Source organism: Amblyomma americanum, chromosome 6 (genome assembly GCF_052857255.1).
Source record: "Amblyomma americanum isolate KBUSLIRL-KWMA chromosome 6, ASM5285725v1, whole genome shotgun sequence".
Taxonomy (NCBI): domain Eukaryota; kingdom Metazoa; phylum Arthropoda; class Arachnida; order Ixodida; family Ixodidae; genus Amblyomma; species Amblyomma americanum.
In genome coordinates, this window is record NC_135502.1 from 61,420,750 (window position 1) to 61,436,250 (window position 15,501).

The 15,501-nt window shown below is 47.6% G+C and overlaps 1 protein-coding gene across 1 annotated transcript in view; it reads right to left on the reverse strand.

Moving 5' to 3' along the window:
- LOC144094745 (solute carrier family 22 member 4-like) overlaps nucleotides 1-4,736 on the reverse strand; it is a 35,624-nt gene extending 30,888 nt beyond the window's left edge. The window contains exon 1 of the mRNA XM_077628656.1: nucleotides 4,626-4,736. The gene's annotated coding sequence lies outside the window, so the exon portion shown is untranslated. The remainder of the gene's footprint in view (nucleotides 1-4,625) is intronic.
- Nucleotides 4,737-15,501: the final 10,765 nt, after the last annotated feature.

Sequence of the window (15,501 nt, forward strand, 5' to 3'; positions counted from 1 at the left end):
AAGTACTACACCAGGGTGGCCAAATCCTGTTCTAGTGAGGGAAAGTGTTGTCGACTGTGGTCACCGGAATCAGGCCGCACACCACGACTGTTTATGAAATTTTACTGACACGCGGTGTTCTTTTTTTTTCGCTGGAGAATTGCGCGGCACCGGGATTCGAACCGCAGTCCTCTCGCAGGTGAGGTGGATGCTCTACCTCAAAGTCATCTGCCCTGAGAGAAGTTATAATAGAAGTTATTATAAAGGGTAATATCTTTTTCACACACTGCTTTATAATATGTCGCACGATAAGCGCATGTTTTGTTTGCCTGCTGCCGATAACTCACCGATAACTCACGCAAAATCTTTCTTACACTTGAGCGTACATCTTTGTTGTCTTCGTCAGCGTTACCGGTAGCTATTCGGTCGTACAAAAAAAAAAAAAAACTTCCTGGCCCAGTTGTTACTATAATGAGGAAAAGTTTCGACATGTGGCCATAAATATTCTTACGGGTTGTTAATTAGAATTTCTGGGATTTATGCGTTTCGTTCTCACTGCTATATTGTCAGCCTTCAACGACCTTCTTGAATGTTTCAAGTTGCAATTGCCCTTAACATATTTGATACGCTTGCTTGCTAAAGACCGTGTGCGTTCGTGTGCCATCTTATGCATTATATGTGATCCCCTTTCATGTTACGTCCTATCAGTCTTTAAGGGCGTAATAAGTTATTATGATCACTAATCTGATAAAGTGTCAACCTGAAAATGCGTCACTCCGTCACAATGAAAGCGCGCCAGACCACTACGAGTGACATTCACACCTCTAGTCTATCCAACGCTCCTTATCGGACGCTGCAGAGCTGCGGTGCGTTCACCTTTAGCAGCATTTGAATCTCTCTCGTAATGCGTGACCAAGTTTTGCTAGAAGGGCAAAAGTACTGAAGGACACTGGTTTTGCCTATAGGCTTATAACTGTCCCTTTCGGTGCTACGCATTGGCATCCAGGGAGCGGCAGGCTTCAGGGAAACATTCAGTGTATTCACTCCACTCAAAAGCGTAAGCAAAATAAGTCTGCATTGCATGTCCCACATGGACATATGCAATAACCATATGTATTTGGAGAACTCGCTTTTGGCACGAGATGATGTCACGAGACACTATCGTGGGAAAAAAGTGCTTTACGCAGTGGGGGAGTAATCGTCTCTTGAGACTCAAGTCCAGCCATTTCATGGGCCATATCGCCGCGATACCGTTTCAAGGGCTGCACAATCACTGCTGCAGCAATGAAACGCTCGTGAAAGCCAGTACTTTGAGATATGGTGATGAGTATTTCCTTAGGCTTATCCGAGCTTCTGTGCATATGATGCTGTTTTTGCCACTTATTCTGTGCACTTCGTGAAGCAGTTTTCTGGCATTCATGATGATATATCCGGTTAGTATGGTTCCCTTTATTTATCTTTGTTGAACAACACAAATCAATCATAGAGCAATAAATATGAAATTCGGTAAAAGCAACTTTTAGTGGCCCTATGTAATATGCCCTGCACAAACATTTTCTTTTCATGCATTGCAAAGGGATATGATCGGAGTCGTATATTGACGTATTCAGGAAAAACCTATGCTTGCATTATAACGCATAGAAGTTTCTTTGTTCTAACTCCTTTAGTTTCAGTTATATTGTTGTGTGTTTTACGTGGTTTCATGTTGTGTTCTACTCTCTTCGTTTTTAACATCAAACATTGACGAGTGTTGCCACTTATTAGCTATGGTTCCCGTGCGATGTTAGTACTTTTTGTTACCTCGCGTTACCGTGTGCTTTTCAGACGAGATTAATCCCCAGTTCACTCCTGTATTTCAATTTGCCTGTTCCTTCCTTCTTTTTTGTTGTTTTGTACTGTATCACTCCCCTCTATAATGCCCTCTGGGCCAAGAGGGTAGCTGAAATAAATAAATAAATAAATAAATAAATAAATAAATAAATAAATAAACATTATTGCACTGAAGCGAGTGATTTTGTTTCAGGCAATGAAGGCACTGAAGTAACAAAATACATGATAAATACTGGCCGCGAAGCAGGCAATTGGTGTGCATTTTACTGAACCTATTGAACGAAAGAAAACAATAGGCACTAATTTTAGAACACCGCTTATACGTACGTAACACAACAACCACTGCTGTAAAAGCAATTCTCCTGCATTGCGAAAAAAAAAACCAACTTCCCGAGCTCACATTTATTTATTTACTTACAATACTGCAAGTCTCAATACGGAACCGTAGTAGGCCGGCGGCCAGTAAAATGCATAGTTAGAAATAATAAAAGGCAAATGACAAAAACTTCGAACTTTCATTCAATAAATTTGGGGCTGTGCACAGATTCTCACCACAGACACTGAATTATTTTCATCTCGACTGCTTCCGCCGGTCCCTTTATGAAAACACCGCACTTTCAGCCACAGCAGTGCTGGGTCACACAACCGCCGCCCACTCACCTTGCCTGGTCACTGCTGTCCTCGCGTCCACGATCGAGTGAATGCGTCTCCGAAGCTGGCGACGCATCGCGAACGATGCGCCTATGCAAGACGATGCTGATTGCAATACCCTGCTGTCCCGTGTCCGATTACGGTTATCGCAACACGCTGTCGGATCAGAACAAGGGAAGCCTTCAGATCTCACTGGTCGGCACCGTTGTTGTATCCGCACTCTTATATTACTCGTAAGAGTTTTGAGGCAGACACGGGCAGTGCTGCCAGAGGTGAAAACTGATTCGTCTAGCCAAGGTCAGTGTATTAGTGCAGCCGCCGCCGGATGCCGACGGTGGCTTATGTTACAGCTGCGCGTGACTCGACGACGCTGCTGTGTCGCCAGCCCGCGATCGCCTTGTGAGGGAACCCCGTGCGCGATCATGTGACTGCTACCGCATATAACTGGAAGAAAAGCCGCCCCTGTCCTGTGAGAGTTTCTGGTCCTGTGAGTAAACAGTTGAACTACGCCAGCGTCTATGGTAATGAGTACGATTTGGTTTCATAATGGTTTGGTTTTGCTACACCTATACCTTGCTGATATTATATGTAAACTCCTGCTTCGTTTTTCTTGTTCATTTCCAATTGTTGGCTTCCAGCATGAAAAAAAAATTCCAGGGTTCTAATGTATATAACAGCATGGCCACTTAACGGTTGTCGTGTAACAGTGATGCTTCCTCATACTGCATCTCAGTGTAATTTACGTGGTTTGTTTTCTTTTCTTTTACTTCTCATTGCGGTTGGTGCTATTTCGTTTTGTATGTTTCCTGATTAAAATATTTTCGCGTATTCTGTTTTGTGGTATTTAACATTGTGAACGTTGCCTGTTGGCACTGCCCTTCAAGCCAAATGCGGCTTTGGCAGGCCTATTATGTATATGTGATGATGTAACTCTCAGTGTAGTATATTATTATTATTATTATTATTATTATTATTATTATTATTATTGCTGTTACGTGCTCAGCCAGTTACGCGCTTTACGCTTCTGCACGTGTTTTAGGAAATTTAATATTCAGGTCTTCATCATATTAGCATTAAAATATGTTAGCATCAAATAGAGTACAAAAGCTGCCGATCCGCAGTCGAGGATAAAATATTACCAAGTTGCCATAAAAAAATGCTGCGAATTTCAGTGCCAGCTTTAAGCTTAAAAATAACTATGATGTTCCTGATAAATGAGGTAATTGATTCTACAGCTACTAGCGAAATTTTCTGCGTCTTGAACCGTTTGTCATGGACGGAACACGCAAAGTCGAACGGATTGAATTGGCTCTCAAACGTGCGTGTGACATCAATGAGGTTCCCTTAGATCTTGCATGCGGCGAGGTTTCGCGAGCGCTAATACTTTGATCGTATGGCCGTTGCCTCGTCATCTCGGGACCCCGAAGTCGCGGGCCACAATTCCGTCCCCGGTAATGCTTTCTCTTCGCTTGAAAGGCGCAGCTTCGGCTCTTCTTGCAGTCACTGCTCGCATTCGTAGCTACTTTTGAGAAGTTCTTGCGTATACTCTTCAAGCAACCTCTGCCGCGGTGGATGAGTGGTTATGGCACTCGGCTGCTGACCCGAAAGACGTGGGTTCGTTCCCGACCACGGCGGTCGAGTTTCGATGGAGGCGAAATTCTAGAGGCCCGTGTACTGCGTGATGTCGGTGTACGTTAAAGAACTCCAAGTGGTCGAAATTTCCGGAGCCTTTCACTACGGCGTCCCGCATAGCCTGAGTCGCTTTGGGACGTTAAACCCCATTAACTTAACCAACCATCTTCAGGCAACCCTGTGCCGCGCCACTGAACATCTCAATTCCGACCTGCTGACGAGCCCTTGCCACTTGTAATGCAAGTAGTGTCCCTGAGGCGCAAGAGTAAATTGCATATTGAACACCGTGCCTCAAGACCCGCTTTCCTTTATATATCCAACACTCTAAAATACTTGAGGTTCTTCTTAAAGGGGGGGGGGGGGGGGGCATGCCTAATAAGAGGGGGGCGGTGCGACAACAGGACTTGCGCAGCCCTATAACTGCCTCTGATGCGACGAGACTTTGCTGGGCTAGGAAGAGAACTGCCCGTGATTGGGCGAGCTATAACCACCATAATTTTTTATAGCGTAAAGCTGTTCTATAGGGAGCTCACCCACGCCGGATCTTCAGTCCCGTCAGAGGCGCTGCTGGCCCTGCCGCTGCGCGCATCCTGAGCACCTGCCAAGTCTGACCGAGAGGGGACCGACGTCGCAGCAACCGGCCAAGGCTGTCGTCGTAAATAAGCAGCGGTCGTGGCATCGGCGAAGGCGGCACGTCTTCGCGTTTGCGTTTCGAGCGTACCCCTCCCCTTCCTCCGCGGGACAATCCATCATCCTCCCCAGCCCAGAAACCTGCCAGCATCGGCGAACAACAAAAAAGAAAAATCCTTGTTGTTCTGTGGCTGCTCCTGGCTAATTTGTGGCCAATTCGCCGGTGCCGGCCGGCCAATACGTTCCTGGAACCTGACACCCATGGGCAGACATGGCGGTATTTAAATTACGATAAATCAATTACTTTTCCGGTAATTTGAAATGTAATCAAGTACTTATGTGGTGCAGCAATTTCGGTAATGCGATGCATTACTCTGGGCCAGTAATTTCGGAGCAAAAGTAGTTAATTGCTCTCGAAATTACTGTCGTAGGAAATGCACCACTGTGGCTTCTTGTGTCGGCGGCTGTTTTGGACTGTCGTTTTCCTGGCCGGTCTCCTCGAAAGCGCGGCAAGACTAGGTCGTCAGTCAAGCGAAAACTGCATACTCAGACGAGGGGCAAAATCTGCGCAGACAAAAGCCGTCACTTTGGCGCCGAGTGCGATGAAGGTAAAACTATGTAGCTTTTGGCACTGTGTAAGCACACACACACGCGCCAACGCGCCGGCAGCTCTTCGACAGGCTGTGTTCTACACATTCGCAGAAACACCGCGACAGCGCGCACATGCCGCCTTGGCGCTGAGTCCAACGAAAGGAAAGCTGTGTACCTTCCAGCACTGCGTACCCTCACACCCAACGACACGCCTCAGAGAGGTGGTGTGTAAGTGATCGGCAGCTCTAGTCACGGAGTTGTCCGTGACCGTTAGCTAGGAAGCCGGCGCCTCTTTGACGCCTTGTTATTTTTTTTTCGGGGGGGGGGGGGGGGGGGGGGGAGGAGCACGTGGCCCAAGCATCCCTTGGTGGCAACTGGTTACACCGGTTCCTAGGCCGCTTAGGCCTGCTAGAGTAAGGACTAACTGATCCCGACAAGAAATTTACTGCCCCAGTCGTTTGGACCGTGGGCCTGCACATGGCATGCAGCAAACATCACTAGACGACACGGCGCCGAACCTGAACGTCGGCGTTCGAGTAGGCAGATGGCACGTTTCGAAACGAACGAGATCGACAGAGCGCGCACTATCATTCTTGGTACGCCTGCTGAGCCAGCACACGGCACATTCGGGAGATAAGCGGGTATCAGTAGAATTTACTGCGCCGGCGCCACCTTCGCCAGACGACACGTTGATGGGCTTGGCCAGCTTGGCCCTTAAGCCCAGACGGTCGGCAGACGACACACTTTTAAGTCCGCGCGGAAAGAAGCGTGCGCGCGCAGAGACGCTCCCGCGGTTGAGCCCACGCAGGCCCCAATCACGCTCGAGTTATGTCAGAACATCGTAAGTGCGGTCGGATGCTCAGACATTAGAGCCAGTGGCTGCTGGCTGGTCTCTAAGTGTTTTCGAGGCAATTAGTAACAAGCCTCAGAAGCTTTAAGAGGTGCGGAACGCCGAGATAGTACAGCATTTGGCAGCGGATTCTGACGGGAGCGCAACAAAAGTGAGTATTTGACGGTGGTTCTGTTGGTTGTAGTTCTGCAATGAGCGGAGTTATGCGAAAGCAAAAAGGTCAACAGTTCGCGGAAGCCAAATTTTGGGTTAAAAAGTAAAGTGTGTGCGACGTATCTTGAAAATATAACTTGGTGTTCTGGTACTGTTTGCTTTTGGAGAGAGTTTTTGTAACGCTGTCGAAGTTGTGACCAGCTGTGACCAATGTGCTTTTTTGCATGCGCCAAAGTAAGATGTAAATTGAAAGTAATTGCATTACTTTTCTGAAGTAATCGTAATGTAATGTCACTACTTTTGGGAACAATAATATATAATGCAGTTTAATTAGATTTGCACCTTTTGTGAGGAAGTAATTAGTAATGCAACTGAACAACTATTCACAAGTAATTCTGCCATGAATGCCGAGAAGGATGTGGGTTGAGACACAAGGGCGGCTGACTGAGAGCGCCACCTCGACCCTGCCCGGACCGCCGATGGAGAGGTCGCTTGCTAAACGTATTCCGTAATCGACCAACAACGTACTCGCAAAATCGAACAAGGAGGGAACAGCTTTTCGCTGCATTGTTCGTGCTACGCAACAGCTTAGCCCATGTAATTTTTTTGTTAGTACGCACTACAGGCGGAGCTGCACTTCGAAGTCGACTAACTTCGACTTCCTAGGACCCTTAAAGGTGCGTTAAAATCTCTGTAGGCGGGTGCGTTTGCGCTTCGTAAACAGCGAAAATCAGTCGGTGCTGTCGAGATCATAACGGTGCTTTCATAAGAAAGCCTGCTGATCAGCAGCTTAAAGCGATTATTGCTGGAATGGCGGGGGGGTTCATTTGTAATAAGCTTAAAAGTTGAGCAAATTGGTATATGTTCATCATATCTGAAGAGCGAAAGAACACCAATGAGGAAACAACAAAGCAGGACGCGTGCTGCTCTACATTAAGGTTTATCTGAGCTCTGCCTCCACTTAAGGAACCTGTGTTCGTAAATGAGCACCTGTGCACAGCTGTGTTCAAGTGTCCGCCGATATATGAGACAGATACTGCGCCATTTCCTTCCCGAAAAACCATTATACACAGCTATGAAACGTTTAGTCCGCTTAGCCACATGAAAAAAAATAAATCTAAGAACTGGTGTTTTATCCGGTCGAGTGATGGGAAGATACTGGCGAAGCAAGCGGAGACATCACCCAAACACCATATTTGCACCGTTCACGATGTTGAAAAGATAGCGTAAAGTGCATAATTTCACATGGTGACACTTCTTTCATGCACCTCGGCAATAGCGGTCTCTCCTAGTGTCGTCCACAAAGTGTTGCGGAAATTGCTGCATTACTTGTTTTCACCTCAGCAATAATTCTGCCAGGCATGAAGAAGACTTGCCAGTGATGTTGGACGAGTTTGACTTCAAATTTGATTAAATAATACTGATTAAAAAAAATTATTTACATATGTACACATGCCAATGTTACCGGATACATTGACATTCACAAGTAGACACGACGCCAAGCATATAAGGCGAGCCAATTAAAGAGGTACCATAAGCAGCTTTGAGCAACTAACAGGAATTGCTTGTGAGCGATTTAAGACGGGATAGCATACCTATTCACAGAAGAGTGAAACAGCAATAATCTGACAAGGAAAAAAAAAGACCTTAGCGCCAGTTTGGTATCTGTCTCATATATCGTTGGACACCTGGACCGCCCCGTAAGGGAAGGGATAAAAGAGGGAGTGAAAGAAGAAAGTAAGAAAGAGGTGCCGTATTAGAGGGCTGCGGAATAATTTCGACCACCTGGGGATCTTTAACGTGCACTGACATCGCACAGCACACGGGCGCCTTATCGTTTTTATGGAGTAAAAACGCACCCGCCGCGGTCGGGTTCGAACCCGGGAACTCCGGATCAGTAGCCGAGCGCGCTAACCACTGAATCACCGCGGCGGGTTCGAGTGGCCATTCCGTTATCGCAGACCCGCCGACCCGAGTTACCGCGTGCACAGCGACGCTCACTGATATTTTTTATCACTAAAACAAATACAGACGATACTCTATGAGGTGCGCTGAGCTCCAACATAAGTGGTCACTTTCCCATTTTTTCCTCTCGAAAGTAGGCGGGAAACCAATGAGTCTGAGCCAGTGTTGGCGGTAACGCGTTACTTTTTCAGTAACTTTGTAACGTACTCCATACCATTTGGGAACTGTAACGGGGAACGTACTTACGTTAACATCTTTCGGTAACGTGAGGTGTCACGTTACTAGTTACTTTTTATTACAATTGTCCTCCCTCCGCTCCCTTTTAAGAAAAGAAAAAAGCACAGAGCACCTAATTTGCACCCTAGTGGGTCTCGCCCCTTACAATACAAGGCGGAGTGCCTCATTCCGGGACCCCGTTGGTCCTGACCGCTGCACACGTCCGCCGAACCAGGGCCTGTTGGGCCGATAGTTCCTGGCAGCCGAGCAGAGCCGCCTCCCAGTCCTCTCGGGTAGGGGAAGGGGTGTTGGGGGGGGGGGGGGAGAGAGAAGGATTTTGCCTGCATGCCCAAACCACGTGAAAAGGTGTCGGTCACCTCCCCACAGAATGAGCAGCGGCCGTCAAAAGAAGAATCAAAGTGCTTGAGAACCGCCGGGCACAGCAGGGTGTTTGTAAAAAGCCTAAGGAGAATTCGTTCTCCAGCTTTACCCAGTCCCTTCATAGGAACCGGTAAACGCCATGGTTCGGCAAGATAGTGCTCAGTAATATCTTTAAAAGAAAGAAGAGGATTGGGATCTGGGTTACGGTCCTCCCAAGAAACGCCTGGTGCCCGGTAAGTGAGTGCGCGGGCTGCCTCATGGGTGGCTTCGTTACCTGGCATGCCTTGGTGGCCGGGGACCAGTATGATTGAGCGATGAGTTGGATCGCAGTCGCGAGTATTGCGGTGAAGAATATGGTGATTAAGTGGAGTGATCCAACCGAACTCAAAGCTACGACAGGCTACGCGAGAGTCTGTGAGGATGAATTTAGAGTCGGGATGGGAGGCTGTGAGGGCGATCGCTACCTCCTCCGCATGAGTTGAGCTGGGCGCCCTGAACGAGAGGCCATCCACCTGTTTTCCCTCGTGTATGACTGCAGCCGTGCACCATTCCCCCCTGGAGTGCTAGGGGCCTGCAATGTCGACGTAGAAGACGTGTTTCTTTGAGCCATAGCGGTGGTGCAGGGGGTCCGCCCGCGCCTAGTGCGGGCCATTATGATCCTCCTTGTTCATCTTAGTCGGAAGGGGTCGAACGTAGAGGGCGCGTCTCCACAGTTCGGGCACTTTAACCCGTTTCATCGTATAGTGGTCATGTTTGATATGTAACCTGTTCAAGACGCGGCGACCGGACACGGTCTGGGCGAGACGCGTGTATTGGTTAACGAGATGCGCCTCGTGAAGTTCCCGATAGGTGTTCACCATTCCCAATGCGAGCAGTCGCGCGTTGGAAGTGGAGATAGGGAGGTCGAGGGCTCTCTTGAAAATTGTGCGGAGTACAACCTCCAGGCAATCTTCGTCATGTTTCCGTAAGCGGAGGTAAGGAGTCGAGTACAGCACTCGACTAGTTACGAAGGCATGGGTGAGCCGCACCGCATCATTACTTCGCAACCCTCCTCGCTTGTTGGAAACACGGCGAACCATTCGGCCCACCTGATCGCCGACTTTGCGGAGTTTGGCAAGGGTCGTGTCTGCCTTGCGATGCTGATTAATGAAGAGACCGAGTATTCGCAGCTCCTGCGCTTCACGGATGGGGCCGCTGGCGGGAGAGAGCTAAACGGAGACTTTGCATTTCGGAGAATGTCGAATATGCACAAATTCAGACTTTGACGAGGAGCACTGGAGGCCGCAGTACGTAGCATGTTGTTCTACTGTGCTTGCCGCTACTTACAGGCATTCCTCCATCTCTCCTATGTTGCCAGTAGTAGCCCAGATGGTGATGTCATCGGCGTACAGCGCATGCTGAACACCGTCGACACCCGCCAGTTGTGCCGGGAGGTGCATCATGCAATGTTAAATAGAAGCGGGGATAACACAGCGCCTTGTGGTGTGCCCCACGTTCCCATTTCAAACGGACTGTACTCGGTCTTTTGTTTGCATATATAGGCCAAGAGGTCTGTTATGGAATGTTTGATGTAGTTGAATGTACGAGGACGGCAGTTGGTCTCGCTAAGATGTTTTAATATGACGCCGTGTTTCACGTTGTCAAACGCACCCTTCAGATCGAGTTCTAGAACTATCTTGTCATTGTGTGTGTGTGTGTGTTCTATGGGTTCGAGAACCAGCGATAAAGTTGCAAAACGATGTCTTGTGCGGACTTATGAAGTCGGAATCCGAACATGGTGTCGGCGGAGGTGTTCTTGCTTTCGAGATATTCCGAGAGGTGGTCTCGAACCATCGTTTCCATCAGTTTCCCTACGAGTGAAGTAAGGGAGATGGGCCGAAGGTTGTGTTTACCGGTTTCCCCGCCTTAGGGATAAAGGTAACCAATGATGTCTTCCAATCGGGTGGAAACGAAATGTCCCCGGTCCAAATGGCGTTGATATATTCAAGTAGGGTTTCGTATGCCTGATCGGGGAGGTTTGTCAACAGTTTTACTGTCACCTTATCTCTCCCGTGTGCCGTCCTCCTGCGAATTTTGGCAAGAGCAGCGCGAAAGTCGCGAAGCTAGAAAAGCTGATCCAGTTCCGGATTATCGCTGCCTGCATACGAATAATCCTTCCCGCGCGGATCTTGATCCTGACTGAGGTATTGTGAGCGTAAGATGTTCGCTAGATGCTCTGTGTTTCCTGGTATTTCTGGGTTTCCGAGCGTGTATGTGTAGGGTCTATGAGACTCCTAAAGAGCCGCCAAGTGTTGCGGCTCGACATCTGTCTTGCTGTGCTGGTGCATCTATCTACCCAGTTATTGTCAGCGAGCTGGGCAGCATACTCGGCAGCTTGCTGGGTGAGGTCACAGATGTGAGCTTGGAGTTTACGATTGTGTTTCTGCCGCCTCCATCGTTTAGTGAGGCTGCGGCGAGCTTCCCAGAGGTGCATCAAGTGGTTATCCACGTCCGATGCACGCTCCGCAAGGTGGATCTGCTTTTCGTGTGAACGGAGTGTTTGCATGAGTCCGTGTGCCCAAGTTGAGTAGTCTTGCTCCAAGAGAGAAGTTACATGGAGCGCCTGGGGAAAAGCATTCCAGTCGGAAAGTTTGGCTTGTGCAAGGGGGGGATGTAAGGGTAGAGTGTAAATTACAGTTTTCAGTATACAGTGGTCGCTACCGAAGGTGTCCTCAGTGTTGATCCACTCTGCATGTCAGATGTGTTTCGCGAGGGTGAGGTCGGGGCAGGTGTCCCGAGTAACGGAATTCCTTGCACGTGTCGGGTGGGCAGGGTCGGTTAGAGGAGGAGGGTAAACTTTATTTTCATCGACCAAAGTATCGTTGGTGTGGGGTTATAGCTCCATCAAGTAGTCATGAGCCCGTGGCGTCCGGTGACTTCTTGGGCTCTTGTCACAACCCGGATCTGTTTGTCCGAGTCGGAACTGAGCAATGCCAACGCCTCGTAAAACTTTTCAAGTCTTGCGCCCTCTCTAGTGACGTCAGCAGCCGCCGTTCTGCATGGCCTTTGACCTACCCCTGCGGCTGCCTCTGGTTCTCCGTACCGGCCTTTCCGTCCCGTCGCCTTCGGGCTCATTTTTCACCTCTTGTTGCACGCAGCTAGTTCGTCGAGCCAGTCGCCTTGTGGTCGCTTCAGTGCTGTTTTTCTTGCGCCCGTTCTGCGGCATGCAGGCTTCGACGTGCTTAACGAGTGTTGTGTGCCTATGTGCTCAAGCAACTACAAGACTGGCAACAAGGTTCAGGTGTTTTCTTTCCCAAAGGATGAAGAGATTTTCAAGAAGTGGCTCAGTGCGATTCCCCGAAAGGATTTTGTGCCTACTGCCAACAACAAGGTACGAAGTCACTTTCTCTACTGTTGCCACAAATGTACGGTATTTAAGGGAGCCATGACAAAAATGAAGCTTTACCTGGATATTAGATTGTACTGCGTTGGTAATGTGCTGCGTCGCACTTTTGCTATTGTAATGCAGGTGTGCGCCTTACACTTCCACGCATCCTGCCTCGAACATACCTCGTCGTACACCGATACCCAGACAAGAAAGGTGCTCGAAGTCTCAATAAAAGTGCCACGCCTGCGTCTTGGATCAGTGCCATCCCAGTTCCCTGGCTGTCCCTCGTATCTGTCGAATAAAGATACCGTGCTAGCAACGGACTCCCCAGATGCCAAAAAAAGAAAAATGCGCCGGGAGGCAACATGTCTTGCTCGTGCTACTGAAGCGTCGGCAGCCTGCTATCAACAACAGAAAATGCAGTGCAAATTTTCATCACTGCATGAAATGATGGAGCGCTTAAAAGTCAAGTGTGTTCTAGATGAACGGAATTTTATTAATCGCCCAAACTGTAGCATGTTCTCGAATATTGCAAATGAAAGCGCGCCGGTCCTACGGTCCTCTGTTACTGTTTTCGCAGGTCTTGGTATCACTGCGTGTTTTCACGGCAACTCAGTGAAACGTTTAGAAGATTTTGTCGTGCCTGACGAAATCGGTGACATATATGTCGTACTTGACATATTAAATAAGCTACAGCAGATTCCTGACAACAAAGGTCCATCTGATGGCCTTACTGACCTGATAGTAAACCTCATGGAAAAGATTGAGGAAATCGTCCGCGAAAACAGAAAGGACTCCGTTAAATTTCTGAGGGAACAAGTGTTGTTGCTTGAGAAAGAGCGATTGCAGTACTCATCTCAAACAATGGTGCTTGCATACTGCATACTTTATCTCCTCATGCGTACTAGTTTTTGAAGGGCACTGGTTGTTTGACTTTGCCTCACCCGAGTACCATTAGAAACGTCTTCTCCTCTTTCAACCTATCACCTGAGAACGAATCAGGTGATCAGAATTTTCTTAAATACATTGGTCAGAGGTTTAATAAATTAAAATCGCATGAGAGTGCTGTTACTTTAATGGTAGATGAGATTAAAATTCAGCCATTTATGGACTACAAATGAGGAAAGATTGCAGGGGCAGCAGTGAACGCCGATAAAGCTTCAACTATTGCACATGTGTTCATGGTGCAAATTAGGCTAAGCTCGTTTCGAGGGGTTGTCCACATTCTCCCCGTGAGAACGTTAAATGCGGAGTCACTTCATGCTGTCTTAAAGAAAGTAATCCTTGGGCTGGAAAGAATTGGCTTTAAAGTTTTAGCTGTAGTAACAGATAACTCAGTCAATAGGAAGGCTTTAAGCATGTTTACGATGCTGCATATGGTGAGGATTATTTACCCATATCCAGCTGATGCAACGCGACCCATGGTTTACATCGTTGACGCTGTGCACCTGTTAAAGTGTGTTAGAAATAATTGGCCTAACCAAAAAAATCCTGGAACCAACTTTTATTTCCCCATGTTTAACCTCACTGACTATTCCGTCCACCCTGACATTATACAGTGGGCATCATTCAAGGATCTCAGGCAGCTTCACAAACTTGAACCTTCTAAACTCTTGAAGTACAGTTATCGGCTGTCTTCGAAGGCTTTAAACCCAATCAATTTAGAAAGGCAAAATGTTAAACTAGCCTTACATGTTCTCAACATCATCGTGGATGAGGCGTTGGTCGCGCACTGCGATTTTCCAGTACTTTCACGTGCGAACGAAACTGCCAACTTCATCAGAATAATTATTCGTTGGTGGAAGGCAGTTAATGTGAAGACGCCACACAAGGGCTATCACCATCGCGACGTATACGAAGAGCCAAATTTCATTGTTGAATGATGACCCAAAGCTATCCTTTTTGGACGCCTTCATGACCTGGCTTTGTCTTTTCGATAGAATGTATCACAACCCTGTATTAAAGGACCATCTTTTTGCTCGCCCATCACACATATCCTCCCTTTCTGACCACATGTTTAAAGTTGCTGTTCCATTTTTCAGAAAAAAAGTGTGTCATAATTCGTTTATTCCCAAAACTAGCGCAGGCTGCAACGACCTTCCTCCCTCCATCGCTGCCACTTCTGACATTAACAATTTCAAGACCATTGTATTATCTGCCGCTTTGTAAAATATTATTGTATAATATGCACTGTTTATGTTATGTACCATTACCACTCCTTTCTGTAATGCCTTCGGGCCTGGAAAGTATATGAAATAAATAAATGTATGAGAATTTTATAAACACGACAAAGGCACGCTCACAAAGGAAACTGAATGCTCTGAGGCATTCAGCATATGCTTTGCTTGAATTCTCGAAGTATTACATCTGTGAGCTCAGTTTTAAGTACGTGCTACTCGGAAAAATGCAAACAGACGGCCTAGAGAACAGGTTTGGTCAGTACAGACAAAGAGCTGGCGGTAACTACCGCATGAGCATCCGACAGCTTTACGAGTGCGAAGGCAGAATTCGCCTCCAAAACACACTTCCTGTGATGTACGCCGGTGAGTTCAGTGACGATGAGGACGGTTGTTTGTCAAGTGCTGCACATACCTTCAAAATTGCTGCGTTTTCAGAAGATCTGGACAGTTTGAGTTCACGCGCGCCTGGGTTTGGTAATGTAGGTGGCTTTTGTGCTCATTCTGTAATGAAAATACTGAATTGCGATTTCTGCCGAGAGCAGCTTGTTGTGGACTGCGAAACAACAGAAAATGATGATGCCGATGTTCACTCTGGTATCTAGCTTGAATCGAGGCGGACTGAAATTCCCAAGCATGTGTGTCGTCACTGTGCACGTTAAAGGGACTATGCAATAAATTAATTGAGATTACGTAAAACAGACGAGAGATAGGCATTTCATCACTCGTCACCCCAACGCAAGAATTTTTAAGATAGCATCAATTAACAACGAAGATATAGACGATTAAAAATAACGCTCCTCATCTCCTCCCTCAACTCGTACACGCGGGCACCAGACAAAAATAAAAAAAAAAACAGGTCTGGGACTGGGCTCCGCCTTTGAGTACGTCATCAGATGACGTTCGCTTTTCAACTTCCGGTTGTCGCTCCTAGCACGCCAGCAGCAGCGTCGGCGGCGTGGAGGCATCTCTCCGGTCTCTTCGCCTTCCTGGATTGCGGCGCGCGTCGGGTTTGTTTGCTTGTCGTCTGTTGTAGTTAGCAGTAATAAAACCGGACCTCGAGGCGCGTCTGCTCGCTC